Below are 17,195 nucleotides of genomic sequence, written 5' to 3'. Positions count from 1 at the left end.
ACGGCCTTTGGACGATGTCAGGAACGGGGGACCTTGAAGGATCAGGAAGAGAAACATCTGAGCCACCGTCAGATCCTTCCTCTTAGAGCAACTTGTCGCAGCTGTGACTACTCTTTCTATTTGAATTGAATGGCAGCGAATCACTTGTTTCACTAATGTGACTAGTCTTGACTGTAGGTTTTTTCTTTCTATAGAGAAGTGACTGCGCCTTTCCTTTGGATTTATTATCATAGGTAGTGTTCGAGATCGCCTCTGTGCAGTGAACGCTTGAATGTAGCTAACATCATGGTTGAGGGACCTTCTCGGTTCAAATCTAACAAATAGGTCTCATGTTGGCACTCAATCGCTAAGAGCAGCCAACAACTTAACTTGCAGGTTTTAAAACCTGCTCATACGGTAATGGCGAGGCGTTTTGCGGATCCCTTTCTCTATGAGTTTCGGTCGCATTTATTACACTTTTACAAGACAAAAGTGATAGTGGTTAGAACGCGCTAGACTGGCTGATGCTATAGATTTGCTCCGCGCGGGCGATTTCCTCCCTTGCGTGTGCGCGATTTCTCCCTCACAGAATAGGGGCCCCATCTTCTAACCTCCTGCTGCCCGGATTCGTTTGGGCCATGGCAGCCAGTGCTCCTAAGATCATAGAAGCAATGCTGCAGAAAAAGAAGATTTGTTGTAATGTACCCCCATAGGAAGCAACAACAGAAACACGTGACATATTTGCAGAAATAGAGATTTTAGGCGCAATAGAAAGGAATGCTGTCACCCTCTTTTCAATAAGAAGAAGTATTTGAAATGAAACAAATTCCTCTTCATTCTGTTGTTAAGTGGGACGTTGAGTTCATTGCTGCGATCGAGGGTCCAAAGCCAGCCAATTTGATGACCGCGTAGGAACGGGTTCCGAATGCTCACAATAATGTAGTTGGAAATGACAAAAGGCTCCTAAATTGATACCTAATAATAGCTTAGCAGCTCCTTCGTTTTACTAAAGAGTCAAGTTCGGACATCGTCTATGCCAATTAGAGAAACGGTGCTGACCCAAGCTGAGTGAGTGAAGGCTCCGGCTTGACCTACTAGCTGTTTGCTATCAATAAATAACTAGCTAACAATATTCTATGCTTACTCTCCGAGCACTAAAGCTGGATTGGAAGTGAGTAGTTCACATACAGTTTTCAGTGAACAGTAGTTCATAATGCTGGTCTTATTCCACTTCCATTTGAAGTAGATGCAAAAATCTAATGAGATTGGAGCATAAATCTCACGACTGGATTGAGCTGTACTAGACGCTCAACTACGAGATGCTTGAAAGTCGATGTATCAATAATGTTCCCAAGAGTAGCATCGAGCCTCGAAACGGCAAGCCATGCTTCAAGACTTGGCTCGGGGCAGAACTGAGTGGCTAGGCTAAGTTCCCTAGTCTTCTATTGGCCTACCCACCCCTATGACATGGAGGCGCTTACCCTTCCCCAACAAGCGTTCCACCACGCGGCGATTGATTACCGCTTTCCGTCTCAATCCATTCTAGACCAAGCCCCTGGAATTCTTTTTACATATAGGTTCTTCCGCATGATTTTCCATATCACTTTGTGAAAAAAAGATTAATTAAGCGAGTTTGGAAGCTACAATTTCGCCTCTCCCATCAATAGGTTTAGCCAGAGCATTTATAACACGACCCAAGTTACTTTCTAACTAAAAGGAATCTCTTATTCATATGGCATAAAATGGAAAAACTTGATGGAGATTTCTTCTCAATTTCCATGGTACAATCCTTCAAGAGGTAGGGACTGGTCTCGCTGCTAAGGGAGAAGGAGACCTTTGTCAGAGCAAGCTAAAGAGCCCACTTTATATCGTCGATTTCAGGTAAGGCACTCGATCAAGCCTATACATCCAGGAATTTAGCTCCAAACCAAAGATGACTTGCTTTGCTGCATTTCTTGGGCCGGGGATTTACTTGATTTTGGCCAAAGAAAGGCCATATGATCTACTTTCTGGTGCCGGTCCCTTCACAAAGATAGCCCCTTCTTTCTCTTATTCTTATTCTTATTCTTATTCGGTCGAATACAAGAGTTCTGAAGCTCCTTTCTTTCAAGTGAAAGTTGCCTATCTTTCTTGGTTCGGAATCCAATCCAGTCCTTCCCGCTGTACTAGATTTTATCTGGTTAAAGTCAGGAGCGATCACGAACGAAGACGTGTCGAAGTGAAAGCCCCAGGGATTATTGAACATAAATCTGTGCAGAAACCCATGCAAACAGGCTTAAAAGCAGTGGATAGCCCGGTTCCTATAGGCCATGATCAACGAGAACTTATAATCGGGGACAAACAAATTGGCCCAATGGCAGATGAAAACGATACCGACACATCTACTAAATCATCTTAACAACCTTGAAGATACGAGATTATATAATAAACTCATTTAGTTGATAGATCATTATTGGATTCTTTTTATTGTGACCAAGATCTGGGGAACTCTACACTATTGTACTCAGATGCTATTCCTTCAAGAAACTATCAGAAAGCAAAAAGGGACTCGTTCACCGTATCGCGTCCAATACACAAATTGTTGTGATTTATGCTGCTGTCAACGGCTTCTGTGATCGAATGCCAATAGATAGAATTTCTCAATATGAAAAAGCCATTCTAAGTACTATTAATCCTGAATTACAAAAATCCTTCTTAGAAAAAGGTGGCTTAACTAACGAAATAAAGATGGAACCAGATGCTTCTTTAAAAGAAAGCACTGTGTGCTTAGATACAATCGGCTGGCAGCTGAGGCTTGGCAGGGTGGGGGAGTTAATTAAGGTCGAGGGAGCAGGAAAGAGTTTTTTATTCGCTATTGGCTTAGTAAGGCCTATACATAATAGGGCCATGACGGTTTTGGCAAGGCCTTGAACTTCCTCACGTGGTTGAAGGAGATGCTGCTGCTGGATGGAATGCTTCCGGGGTGCCATGATCCTTCTATCAGGAATAGAATAATCGAGGGCACTGACTGACTGCATCAATCATCGCTCAGTGAGTTACAGACTTCTAGAACAGAGCACTGAATACCAAGTCAAGGTGGATACAGCAGAGAATGCCATATGAACATGGTATAAAGGAGAAATATTAGGCCCAAACTGAGAAGTGTTGCACGCATTGAAGCAATCTCAAGATTCAGAAACGATCAAAATAATGGTATGGGGAGAAGGGCTGAAACAAGGCAAAACCTATTCAATGGGGTAAATAAATATGAGCAATCCGTGAGAATAGCAAACCCCTATCTCTTAAAAAGAAGAAGATAGATAGGTCCACGAGTTGAGACAGAGAAGTTCTAACTAATCAAGTAGGAGTTTACCCATGAAAGTCAGAGGCTGCATCATCAAAGGGGTATAGAAATAATTTAGAAGCACTATGGCCTGAAGCGAAGGGCAAGAACGAACGGAATCAATGTGTTCCAAGAAGTGTGGAATGCGCTATCTCGAAGTAAAGAAGTGTGGCTAGATAGATAAGTTGCACAAATCTTTGAGCTCGATACGATATAGTCTAGCGATTAGTTCATAGACGGGAAGCTCCATTCTCCCATTGTCCGGGACTCTCATTGTTCAGTTCAGAAATTGAATCAACTAAAAAGGAAAAGAAGCAATGGTGGTGGAGTTGTTAAACGGCAGACGAACATGTTTGCCGACTCGACAGGCATGACAAGTGTGATTCTCGATCTTATTGCAACTGAAACTGAAACTCCTAAGAATATGACGAAGTGTGAAGGGATTGGGATGACCCAAGCGAGCGTGCCAGAGATCGACTCCAGCAGAGAGAGCAACCAGTGCGGTGGTGGTGGATGAAGGCAAGTGCACCGGATAGAACTTGCCAGGGCTGTCACATCGGTGAAGTACCATCCTGGTTCGAGTGTCTTTGACACAAAAACCAAGCTCATCAAATTCAATGGTAACAGGATTTTCACGAGTGAAACAACGAACAGATATGAGATTCTTAATAAAATGGGGTGACACAAGTATGTTAGACAAAGATAATGGATTAGAACTAGAAGGAAAGTAAGTGTGCCCAATGTGTGTGATAGGAAGTGTGGAACCGTCGCCGACAATGATGCAGCGGTCGGTGGAGACAGGAGTGAATGAGGCAAGGTTACCAGGATGAGCAAACATGTGAGCTGTAGCACCAGTGTCCATGTACCAATCACCACCTCCAGTGTAATTATTCGGCGTAGGAGCGGCATGCAGTGCGGGGAGGAGCACCGGGTCCCAGGGCGCCAGCGGGATGGCCGGCGAGGGGGACGAAGACGCCATGGGGAGGCCGTAGCCACCGCTCGGTTGCGGCGGTGGGTACTCTCCATACGGTATGGGTAGCAGCCCCGGATGCGACTATGGTGCCGGGTAGACCTGCTGGCCCGCCGGAAAAACCTGCTGGCCCGCTGACAGATGCTGAAGGTACTGGGCGCCGTCAGGCTGCTGCGAGTGCTGGCCTGCTGACGACCCCCACCAGTATCCGGGAGACCCATACATGGGCGGAGCCCCGTACGTAGGATTCCAGTACGTGGGAACATGCGCGTCAAACGCCCTGTGCAACAGCAAAAGGTCTACGGGCAGAGGCGGCACCGGCAACGGGGTGACAACGGACTGGCCCGAGAGCGCCGGCGGTGGCAGGGCCGTGCCGTAGGACGCCGGCGGCAGAGCCGCGCCATAGGGCCCGTAGCGGGACTCGCCAGAGAGCGCCAGCGGCGGTAGGGCCGCGCCATAGGACACTGGCGACGGAACCGCGCCAGAGGGTGCCGCCAGCGGGACGGCAGAGGCGGCGACGAACGGACCGGTGGACGCCATCGGGCGGTTGGCAGCGGCGGATCGCGATAGGCGGCAGCAGCGGCTGGCAAGGCGAGCGGGCGCTGCGGGCGATGCGAGCAAGCAAGGCGTGCTGGCTGTTAGACTATATATACGTAGTCTTGTATAGGCCTTGTATTGTACCTCTTGGTACATCTATATAATGAGATAGCCACACCCCGTTTTAGGGTGTTGAGCCAGTTTCCCAAACCCTATGTTTTACATGGTATCAGTTTAGGTTACGATGTCTTCCGCTGCACCATCTCCCGCCGCCGCCGCGCCAATCTCGACCGCCGCCGCCGCGCCGGCCCTCGCTCCGATGTCGCCCTTCATGGCCTCCCGCCCCCTCGCGACGACGTACGGTGTCGTGTCGCCGCCGCCCACTTCCCCGCAGGCTTCGGGGTCTCCGGACGCTCCAATCGTCCCGACTGAGCCCGCGGCGCTGCCGGCCCCTGGTGGCCCTCCTCCGCCGAGTCTGCACCCGTGGTGCGGTGCTCCCGCGCCATCCTACGGTGCGCCCCCGCCGCCGTCATCATTCTGGCCGGGGTCGGCCTATGTTGCGCCGCCGCCGCAACCCAACACGGCGGTGCCGCATCCGCCGCCACCGCACCACTACTACCAGGCGCCGCCGCCGTCCTATGGGGACGCGGCCTCCTTGCCGTACGGTGCCCCTGCAGCGCCCGGCCAAGGTGCTTCAGCTGCTGCGGGTGCTGGCCCCTACGCCGCGCCGGGCACCTACGGTCCTCTTGCAGCGCCCGGGCACGTCTGTCGGTGTCAAAACCGGCGGATCTCGGGTAGGGGGTCCCGAACTGTGCGTCTAGGCCGGATGGTAACAGGAGACAAGGGACACGAAGTTTTACCTAGGTTCGGGCCCTCTCGATGGAGGTAAAACCCTACGTCCTGCTTGATTAATATTGATGATATGGGTAGTACAAGAGTAGATCTACCACGAGATCGAGGAGGCCAAACCCTAGAAGCTAGCCTATGTTATGATTGTTGATGTGTATGTTGTCCTATGGACTAAAACCCTCCGGTTTATATAGACACCGGGTAGGGTTAGGGTTACAGAGAGTCGGTTACAATGGTAGGAGATCTGCATATCCGTATCGCCAAGCTTGCCTTCCACGCCAAGGAAACTCCCTTCCGGACGCGGGACGGAGTCTTCAATCTTGTATCTTCATAGTCCAGGAGTCCGGCTGAAGGTATAGTCCGGCCATCCGGACACCCCCTAATCCAGGACTCCCTCAGTAGCCCCTGAACCAGGCTTCAATGACGACGAGTCCGGCGCGCATATTGTCTTCGGCATTGCAAGGAGGGTTCCTCCTCCAAGTACTTCATAGAAGATTTTGAACACAAAGATAGTGTCCGGCTCTGCAAAATAAGTTTCCACATATTGCCATTAGAGAGAATAATATTTACACAAATCTAATCTGCTGATGTATTCCGTAGTGTGACATCACACCACGGCCAAGCTTTTATTCGAACCGTTTTACTGTTCCATCTTAGCACGTTATGCGAGGCGATTTCCTTGGCACGTCTTGTTAAAGTAGAGATTGTGTCCCCCTTATTCCGGGATTCTCATCAATACGGGCGTGGGTAACCCAACCGCGCCTTTGATTACGGCGCTTGGGAGATAAGCGAGTTTTACCAGGCTGGTGGGGACATGTAGTTGCGTCCACCCATATAAGGGGATAAGGATCCACCTTTTCACCTACGCCTTCTTCCTCCTCCACCTATCCATTCTTGCGCACTCGAGCTCCAGCGCCCAAGTCCGCACTCCCAACCTCAACCTTCTCCAGCCATGTCCGGAGCGGGAGGCAAGTGGATGGTCTCCTCCATCACGGAGGGACATATCAAAAAGCTGAGGAAGGCCGGATACCTGTCTAACGACATCGCATACCATCTCCCCGAAAAGGGGCAGCTCATCCCCACCCCTAGGCCCCATGAGAGGGTGGTGTTCCTTCCCCATTTCCTTCATGGACTGGGCTTCCCTCTCCACCCATTTGTCCGGGGGCTTATGTTCTACTACGGCCTGGATTTCCACGATCTGCCCCGAACTTCGTCCTCAACATCTCGGCGTTTATCGTCGTGTGCGAGGCCTTCCTCCACATCCCGCCCCCATTTCGGGCTCTGGCTCAAGACTTTCAATGTCAAGCCGAAGGTGGTGCACGGCAGCCAGGCGGAGTGCGGAGGCACCATGGTGGGCAAGATGGCCAATGTCCTCTGGCTTGAGGGCTCCTTTGTGGAGACCCTGAAGGGGTGGCAATCGGGGTGGTTTTACATCACCGAGCCACGCGACGCCGAATGGGTCGCACCCCCTGAGTTCCGGTCCGGACCCCCAATGCGGCTCACGTCCTGGAAAGAGATGGGCCTGTCATGGGGTAAAAAAGGAGAGCTAACCGGACTCCAAACATGCGTCAAAACCCTGGTGGACAAGAAGCTCAAACTTGTCAACGTAGTCCAGGTTATGCTCATCCGCTTGATCCTCCTGTGCCAACAACGGGCTTTCAACCTGTCGGAGTTCGACCTGGCGCGGCACCAAACTCTGAGCAGGCTCTTCGACACGACGTACAAAGATGCCTAGAAGGTGCTTTTCAAGGGCGCCGAGGCTCCCGCATCCGCTACTGAGGATCGCGGATTCAGTGCGCAGCGTCACGCTCTCGTGGTAAGCTATTTTTTTTCCTTTTACAGGGTATCAGTTTTTGATAATTTGACTCCATGCGGGATCTAAACTCCCTTTACCTTTGACAGGATTGGCAGGTGACCTCGGACAGATCAACTGTCCGGCTCCTTTGCCCGAAGGCCCAGCGGATGCTCGCTTGGCGAAGCTGCTGGTTCCTGCACCCTATGTGGTGCCGGAGAAGAAGGTCAAGAAGAAGGCCACGTGGACTCGAAAGAGTGCCCGACGCCCGGAGGTGTCGGATTCATCATCCGACGAATCCAAGACGCACTCCTCCCGCGAAGACGAGGAGGAGGAAGAAGAGACCCCTCCCCCTCCAGCGGGGGAAGGGAAGAAAAGGAAGGCCGCCCCAACTGGAGAGGCCGAAGGGTCCAAGAAGGGGAAAACCCTTCCTCCGGACTACTCCACCGACGCCGACGGCGGCGGAGAGGAGTGGGCACCTAGGGCCAAGGCCCTGGCCAAATCATAAGTATACGGATACCAGAGTAATTCGTAGTATTCGTTTATTGCACAGCTTTTCCCTCATGTCGAATATGTTTATGCAGCCCACCCAAAGACCGGCTCGACGCGTCGTCGAGCGGCTCACTGGACTCATCGGATGTGAACTCGCTTCCGACGGCTTCCTCCCCCCGCCCTACGGACGACACCGAAGTGTTGTCCCAACAGGTTCCAAGCCGGGAGGAGGTGGTCCTGGAGGCGCGGCAAGGCGACCTCCCGGACTCCAGGAGCAAAGGGGATGAAACCCCCTAGGGCTCCAAGTCCGGCTCTAGGTCGGACACCGCTCCGGAACCTTCAGAGGTTCCAGAGTCCGGCGGGGGACCTCCTTCCAAGAGGAGTAAGTCCGCTGTGCCGGTGGACCCCGTCCAACCGGAGGTGCCGGACAATATGTTGGAGGCGCTCCAAGGCGCCTCCATCGATGAGGAGCACCGTGCTATTATGAGTGCGGTGGTCCAGAAGGTTCAGTCCGCCAAGAGCGGGCTGACTGAAGCTTGTACTAGCCTTTTGACAGGCTTTGAGGTAAGTAAAGAATGTGTAAATAGTAGTATCGCCTAGACAGTAGCCCCCGATGCTCTATTTGGCGTTCGAGAAGAAAAGCCGAATAGAGGATCAAATAAAATTCACAGGAGTCTAAGAAATGAGTCAATATGCATATGCAGGCTTCCCTGCTTGCGTCCGCCGCACTGACTGCGGAAGTGGACACGCTAAAGCAGAACCTCGAGCGGTCCGAGCAAGAGCTCGAGCGTGCCAAGAAGCAGCTCGAGGATAATGAAGGTAAGAAATACCTTGTTTTTAAATATATATAAAAAGGTGCAATTGCAAAGAATGACAGGATTATCGTGGCTATTTCAGGGGCCACATCTGAAGTGGTGACCCTTAAGCAAGCGCTGGTCGAGGCTGAGAAGAGTGCGGCCTCGGAGCGCACCGAGCGGGAGAAGTATGAGGCCGAGGTTGGCAAGGTGCGGCAAGAGCTCCAGGCTCCCATGGAAAAACATGAGAGTTTGGAGCTTGACTCTAAGACGCAAGCGTCCGAGCTTGCGGTGGCTATTGAAAATGCCAAATCTGCCAAGGCCGAATCCCAGAAGACCCTCCAGGAGTTGGATGAGGTGAAGAAGATAGCGGCGGGTAAGGCATTCTTTATGCAAAGCAAACATATAAACGTGAGTTACTTATTACTTACCTGAATCCGGAGCTCTCCAGGAGCGTTCGCAGATCTTCCCTGGAGTGTATCCGATGCCGCCGCATTCTATCGAGCCGAGGAGGGCAGCTCGACGGAGAAGGTGTTCTGGTCTCAGTACGCTAAGGCCGGACACCCCGTGCCCCTGAGCGACCAGCTGAAGCAACTGGTCGAGCTCCACAAGGCGGCCGAACAGGCCATGAAGGGCCTCATTGTTCGGCTGTGGCCTGGAGGGGCCCTGCTTGGGAGCTATTTCGGGCTGGTGCGGCGGTTGGTGGAGGCCTGTCCAAGGCTTGAAGTCATCAAGCGCTCCGTCTGCATTGAAGGTGCACTGGGGCAAGCTGGATGCTGAGAAGCTGGTGAAGGACGGGCCACCGCCGGGGAAAGAGCATCGCAAGCCCGAAAATTACTATAAGGATGTTCTGAAGGGTGCCCGCCTTATGGCGGATGAATGTTCTAGGGATGTAATTTTTGAGTGAAACTTGCTCATTTTGTCCTGTGCGCTGAAAACTTGTTTATATGCGCTAAGCAATGCTGTTGGAATTTAAAATATTACCTTCTGTGCGGCTGTTTATCAATTCTGAGAGATGGCGAGTCGTCGGCTTCTGCCCCCATGACGCTAGTGCTGGGGTGTTCGGGGATAACCTGAGCGCTCTTTTTCCCATGTTTGGGTCCTTCGAGGGAGGCGCTCAGCCCAACGAACAAGGCAATCAGACTATAATGCGTGAACACTCTCACTTAGCCATAGAATTCTATAATTTTAAATTTCGGCGAAGCCCCTGGTATTCGGAAGACCGAGTTCGGGGTGCTATCCACGCCTTGGCCGGACAGAGCCGGCTCCTCGCCCTAAGCGGCATAAGTCTTTAGGGACTCGAAAAAACCTCTCGAACAGCGACCAGCTCTTGCTTCATCATGTCAGTCAGTTTTACCTTTCTCCACTAAGGTGCTCGACCCAGCTCAACTGGGGCACAATCGCAGTGGTTCTCCTAGTGCTACCTTAGCCGATATAGCGGAACGTAAGGCACCAAAACATAGGAGCCGGGTAAACCCAACTATTGACCCAAGAGATGATTCGGAGCGGATGCATATAGTGCTATAAGTTTGGGGTGCCGCACTTGTTAAAGTGTTCGGACTTCTCACACCATATTGAGGGGTATTAAAGCCCCTGGCGTATTTTGGCCGTACCAACGTGTACGGGTGAAACATGTCGTTAAGAAACATATATAAAGAAAAAAGGTAATGCAAAAATAGACGAAAGCTATGCATTGTTTATTAAAAAGGGGCTGCGATCAAAGCAGAACGATACAAATAATGCGATAAGTGGAAGGTTGGACTAGTTAACATGTCCGTTCCAGGGGCAAGCTGCGGAATAATATGCGGAACAGGTATACTGCTCGTGATAGAGACCACCTAGGAGTTTCGTACTGCGGCGTGGCTTGTCTGCTTCCCTGGTTCTTGCATCGTTTGTGCGGCAATTGAGCTGCCGAACAGGCCTTCCGGAGGATGGAGTCCTGAAAGTAAGAGAAAATTAAAAAATCGGCAGCCCCTGGTACGGTTTAAGCCGTGTTTTGGGCGTGCCGTGATGGTGCCCTCCCCCTGTGCCCATGGTATCTCTAGAGCATAGTTATGTACGCGAAGTACTGGCGTCGCCTTTTTGCGAGGGTTGGGGTTGGGGCCGCATTGCTACGCCTGCTCGGATCGTGCCAGGCGGTCTTGTTGTAGGTTACTCCGGGCGCGCTTGACGGTGTCTGGTCGTTTAGTGGCCGGACTGGAGAACTGCCTGGAGAGGCTGTTTTGTACTTCCGCTGCAAGGGCCGCCGTGTGCTCCTCCGTTCAGAGGGAGCGTTCGGTGTTTCCATTGACCGTAATTACTCCTCGAGGGCCTGGCATCTTGAGCTTAAGGTATGCATAGTGCGGTACCGCATTGAATTTAGCGAATGCGGTTCGCCCGAGCAGTGCGTGATAACCACTGCGAAACGGGACTATGTCGAAGATTAACTCCTCGCTTCGGAAATTATCCGGAGATCCGAAGATCACTTCAAGTGTGACTGAGCCTATACAGTTGGCCTCTACACCTGGTATTACGCCTTTAAAGGTCGTTTTGGTGGGCTTAATCCTCGAGGGATCTATGCCAATTTTTCGCACTGTATCCTGGTAAAGCAGGTTCAGGCTGCTGCCGCCGTCCATAAGGACTCTAGTGAGATGAAATCCGTCAATAATTGGGTCTAGAACCAATGCGGCGAATCCGCCATGACGGATGCTAGTGGGATGGTCCCTTCGGTCAAAGGTGATCGGGCAGGAGGACCATGGGTTGAACTTTGGGGCGACTGGCTCTACCGCGTATACGTCCCTTAACGCACGCTTCCGCTCCCTTTTGGGGACATGGGTTGCGTATATCATGTTCACCGTCCGCACTTGTGGGGGAAAACCCTTCTGTCCACTGTTGTTCGGCGGCCGGGGCTCCTCGTCGTCATCTCTATGCAGCCCCTTGTCTTCATTTTCGGCGTTTATCTTGCCTGCCTGCTTGAACACCCAACAATCCCTGTTGGTGTGATTGGATGGCTTTTCGGGGGTGCCATGTATCTGGCACGAGCGGTCGAGTATTCGGTCCAAACTGGACGGGCCCCTAGGATTCCCTTTGAATGGCTTTTTCCGCTGACCGGATTTAGAGCCTCTGAATCCGGCATTAACTGCCGTATCCTCAGCATTGTCGCCGTTAATGCGGTGCTTCTGCTTGTTGCGACGCAACCTGCCACTACTGTCCCTGGTGTCCGAATTACCAGGGATCTTGGTCATACTGTTGCTACGAGCAACCCAGATGTCTTCTCCCGCGCAAAAGCGGGTCATGAGTGTCGTGAGTGCTGCCATAGATTTCGGCTTTTCCTGTCCAAGGTGCCGGGCCAGCCACTCGTCACAGATATTGTGTTTGAAGGCTGCTAGGGCCTCAGCGTCCGGACAGTCGACTATTTGATTTTTCTTTGTTAGGAACCGTGTCCAGAATTGCTTGGCCGATTCCTCTGGCTGCTGAATTACGTGACTTAGGTCATCGGCATCTGCGGGTCGCACGTAAGTGCCCTGGAAATTGTCGAGGAATGCGGCTTCCAGGTCCTCCCAACAACTGATTGATCCTGTTGGCAAGCTGTTAAGACAATGCCGAGCTGGTCCTTTAAGCTTGAGTGGGAGGTATTTGATGGCGTGGAAATCATCGCCGCAGGCCATGTGGATATGAAGGAGATAATCCTCGATCCATACCGCAGGATCTGTTGTGCCATCATATGATTCGATGTTTACGGGTTTGAAACCCTTGGGGATTTGATGATCCATTATTTCGTCTGTAAAGCAGAGTGGGTGTGCGGTGCCTCTGTATTGGGCTATATCATGACGTAGCTCCAATGAGCCTTGTCTACTGTGTTCGGCCCCGCCAAATTTTTGGCTGGCGTGACGGTTACCGTCTCGAGCCGTGGGGCGCCCACGCGATCCGTAGATCGATCTTGTTTGCCTTGCCTTGTCCTCCAACATGTCTCGTAAGTCCGACGCATATTCCCGCGCCTTGGTACGGGGTGCGGCTTGAGTGGAGGGCCGAGAGGCTTCTCTGTCGCGACCACGAGGTGGCCAGTCGGCCGCATCAAGTGCTTCCTCCTCTAATCAGGGTAGCAACCTGCGCTTTGGGTAGCTCTTGGAGGGGCGTTCGAGTTTATGCTCTTCGGCCGCAAGGACTTCAGTCCATCTGTCGACTAGCAAATCTTGATCAGCTCTAAGTTGTTGCTGTTTTTTCTTGAGGCTTCTTGCCGTGGCCATAAGCCTGCGTTGAAAACGCTTTTGCTCGACGGGATCCTCTGGCATGACGAATTCGTCATCGTCGAGGCTTGCCTCATCTTCGGAGGGAGGCATATAATTATCGTCCTCGACCTCTCTGTCTGCCGCTCTCTCATGAGGGATGGTTTCTCCATCCTCCTGTGCTAAATCTTGCTAGAGGGGGTTTTCTTCGGCGCTTTCCAGAGTATTATTATCTCCCGTGCTGGAATCACCGTGTTTGTTTTGGAGGGATTTTGAGCGGCGCCGCTGACGCCGGCGCTTAGGCCGTTTCTTGGAGGGGTCATCCTCCGCTGTTCCATCGCCATCTCCCTCTTTTGGGGTGTCCACCATGTATATGTCATATGACGAGGTGGCTTTCCAGCGCCTAGTGGGCGCTGGTTCTTCATCATCTCCTTCATCGGCGTCCATACCGTCGATATGTTTGGAGTCGAAGTCGAGCATGTCGGTTAAGTCGTCGACAGTGGCTACAAAGTGGGTGGTGGGTGGGCCTTGAATTTCTTCATCGTCCGTACCCCAACCTTGCTGACCGTAGTCCGGCCAGGGCTCTCCTAATAAAGAGAGAGACTTCAGTGACTTCAGGATATCACCAAAAGGTGAGTGCTGAAAGATGTCCGCGGCAGTGAACTCCATGATCGGCGCCCTATCGGATTCAATCGGCAGGGGCGCGGGGGGCTTGGAGTCCGGAGAGGAGTCCGGCTCCTTGGAGTCACGGGTCTCGCAGAGTACGGGGCTGGTGCTTGGCTCAATCGCCATTGGGGTTGCAGCCCCCGAGGTGGCGTCCAACCGCCCATCCTCGATCGGCGCAGTTGGCTCCGAATTAAGGGTCGGAGCCGATGCGGATGCGGCCTCCAGGGCACTGTTCGGCGGCAGAGCTAGATCATGCTCATCGTGACAGTGCGGTGCGCTCGGCAGTGGCTCGAATCCTTCGAAGATCAAGTCCCCGCGGATGTCAGCCGTGTAGTTTAAATTTCCAAATCTGACCTGACGGCCAGGGGCGTAGCTTTCGATCTGCTCCAGATGGCCAAGTGAATTGGCCCGCAGTGCGAAGCCGCCGAAGACGAAGATCTGTCTGGGGAGGAAGGTCTCACCCTGGACTGCATCTCTATTGATGATCGTTGGAGCCATCGAGCCTGACGGCGACGACACAGAGGAACTCTCAATGAAAGCACCAATGTCGGTGTCAAAACCAGCGGATCTCGGGTAGGGGGTCCCGAACTGTGCGTCTAGGCCGGATGGTAACAGGAGACAAGGGACACGAAGTTTTACCCAGGTTCGGGCCCTCTCGATGGAGGTAAAACCCTACGTCCTGCTTGATTAATATTGATGATATGGGTAGTACAAGAGTAGATCTACCACGAGATCGAGGAGGCCAAACCCTAGAAGCTAGCCTATGGTATGATTGTTGATGTGTATGTTGTCCTACAGACTAAAACCCTCTGGTTTATATAGACACCGGGTAGGGTTAGGGTTACAGAGAGTCGGTTACAATGGTAGGAGTTCTGCATATCCGTATCGCCAAGCTTGCCTTCCACGCCAAGGAAAGTCCCTTCCGGACGCGGGACGGAGTCTTCAATCTTGTATCTTCATAGTCCAGGAGTCCGGCTGAAGGTATAGTCCGTTCATCCGGACACCCCCTAATCCAGGACTCCCTCAACGGCGCTTTGGCTGCCGCCTCTGCCAGGTCCTACTCCTCCCCTGGCGCCTATGCGATGGTCCCTCGTCCAGAGATGACCCTGTCCATGGATCCCTATGCCCCACTGGCGTAGGCATACACTGCTCAAACCGCGGCACTGTCGCCGTTTTATTTCTCGCACCTGCTGCCGGTGAAGCTCGCGCCGGACAACTACCTGTCATGGCGTGCTCAGGTATTGCCTCTACTCCACAGCCGCTACTTGGAGGGCTACGTCGACGGATCCATCCCGTGTCCACCCTCTCACCATCCGACATATCACACGTGGGTGGCGCAGGATCAGGCTATTCTCTCCGCTATCCAGTCTTCGCTCACACCGAGTGTTTCATCGATGGTCATCTTCGCCGCTACGTCCAGGGAGGCGTGGGTGGCCCTCCACACTAGTTTCGCCTCTCAGTCTCAGGCGCGTGCGCACTCTATACGCACCGAGCTAGGTGAGACCAAGCTTGGCGATCTCAGCATCACGGAGTACTTCAACAAGATGACGAGCCTCGCCGACACCTTGGCCTCTGTTGGTCAGCCGCTACAGGACGAGGACTTCACCACCTTTGTGCTTAACGGGCTCGATGATGATTATGACAATCTCATTGAGAACGTCCATGGTCGAGAGGATACGCTCCCGCGTCGTGAGCTCTATGCGTGCCTCCTTGGGCGTGAGCAGCGCATCAAGGCGCGCCGTGTTTCCCCTAGCTTCGCCTCCGCCAACGCCGCCACACACGGCAAACCTCAGAAGCCGGCCGCATCAGGTGGCAAACCACCGGCTTCCCCGTCGCAGGCCTCGCGGGGCAACGCGCCGACCATCACTGGAGGGAGTCGCCCAGTTGCTTGCTGTTCTAGTTGCGGTTCTCCTCAGGCTTGTCAGCTTTGTGGCATCGATCGTCACCTCGCCTCTCGCTGCCACAGACGCTACAAGCAAGACTTCCTTGGCCTTGGTAACAATGGAAAAGGGAATGATAAGCAGGCTGCAGCTGCTGTGACGGGGCACGAGCACGGGCGCACCCAGCCCTACTCTCTTGATCCGACGTGGTATATGGATACAGGAGCGACGAATCATCTCACCAGCGAGATGGGCAGGCTCTCCACTCAGGAACCATATCGTGGACATGATCAGGTGCACACCGCCAACGGAGCAGGTATGCACATCTCCCATGTTGGTCAGGCATCACTTCTTACACACAATTTTCGCAAACTGCATCTTTCCAATGTCCTTCGAGTTCCCTCTGCTACGCATAGTTTGCTGTCTATTCCTCAACTTACCCGTGATAACAATGTCCTTGCTGAGTTTCACCCTTTTCGTTTCTTTATCAAGGATCGGGACACGAGGGCCGTTCTGCTTAGTGGTCGTCTTCGCCATGGCTTATATGCACTTGACGCACCACCTGCATCTCCTACACCGTCTTCTCCTCAGGTGTTCAGTGGTGTTCGTGTGTCGCCTACGCACTGGCATGCGCGCCTTGGTCACCCTGCTGCTCCTATAGTTAGTCATGTGTTGCATCACCATGAACTACCAGTTGTATCCAATAAAAGTGCTGAAACTATCTGTGATGCCTGTCAGCAAGGCAAGAGTCACCAACTACCTTTTTCAGAGTCTAGTCATGTTGTGAAACATCCTCTTGAGCTTGTGTTTTCTGATGTATGGGGTCATGCCCAAACGTCTGTTAGTGGTCACAACTATTATGTCAGTTTCATTGATGCTTACAGTCGGTTCACTTGGCTATATCTTATCAAGCGTAAATCTGATGTGTTTGATGTTTTTATCCAGTTCCAAGCACATGTTGAGCGTCTCCTTAAGCACAAAATTATTCATATTCAATCCGACTGGGGGGTGAATATCACAATCTCAACTCGTTTTTCAACAAGCTTGGGATCTCGGATCGCGTATCTTGTCCTCATACACATCAGCAAAATGGCACCGCTAAACGTAAGCATCGTCATCTTGTAGAGACTTGACTTACTTTACTAGCTCATGCCTCCGTCCCGTTTCAGTTCTGGAGTGATGCTTTTTCCACCGCATGTTTCTTGATAAATAGGCTTCCCTCACGACTACTGAAAATGAAAACCCCTCTTGAACTCTTGCTCAATGATATCCCAGACTACACGTTTCTCAAAGTGTTTGGTTGCGCGTGTTGGCCGCAATTGCGGCCGTACAACAAGCGTAAGTTAGAGTTTCGGTCTAAGAAGTGTGTCTTTCTTGGGTACAGTTCTCTCCATAAAGGGTACAAGTGTCTTCATGTTCCAACCAAACGTGTCTACATTTCTCGTGACGTCGTGTTTGATGAGAATGTGTTCCCGTTTCATGCTCTTCTTAACCACTCTACCATTAGTTTACCACCTGTGCACTCCGCTACACCTTCACCTGATCAATTTGTGGATGTTGCAAATGCTCCTGTGTTGCTTCCTAACCATGCTGCAGGTATTGGACGTGGTGCCCGTCTTGAACTCCTGGATGATGAGGCTATGAACAACACTCACGATGGTCATGATGATCCGGTGCATGGCCCATGCATGGTGGGTCGTGCCCGCCAG

Source organism: Triticum urartu, chromosome 6, assembly GCF_003073215.2.
Source record: "Triticum urartu cultivar G1812 chromosome 6, Tu2.1, whole genome shotgun sequence".
Taxonomy (NCBI): Eukaryota; Viridiplantae; Streptophyta; class Magnoliopsida; order Poales; family Poaceae; genus Triticum; species Triticum urartu.
The sequence above is the reverse complement of the archived record's forward strand: the minus strand, read 5'-3'. Positions refer to the sequence as shown.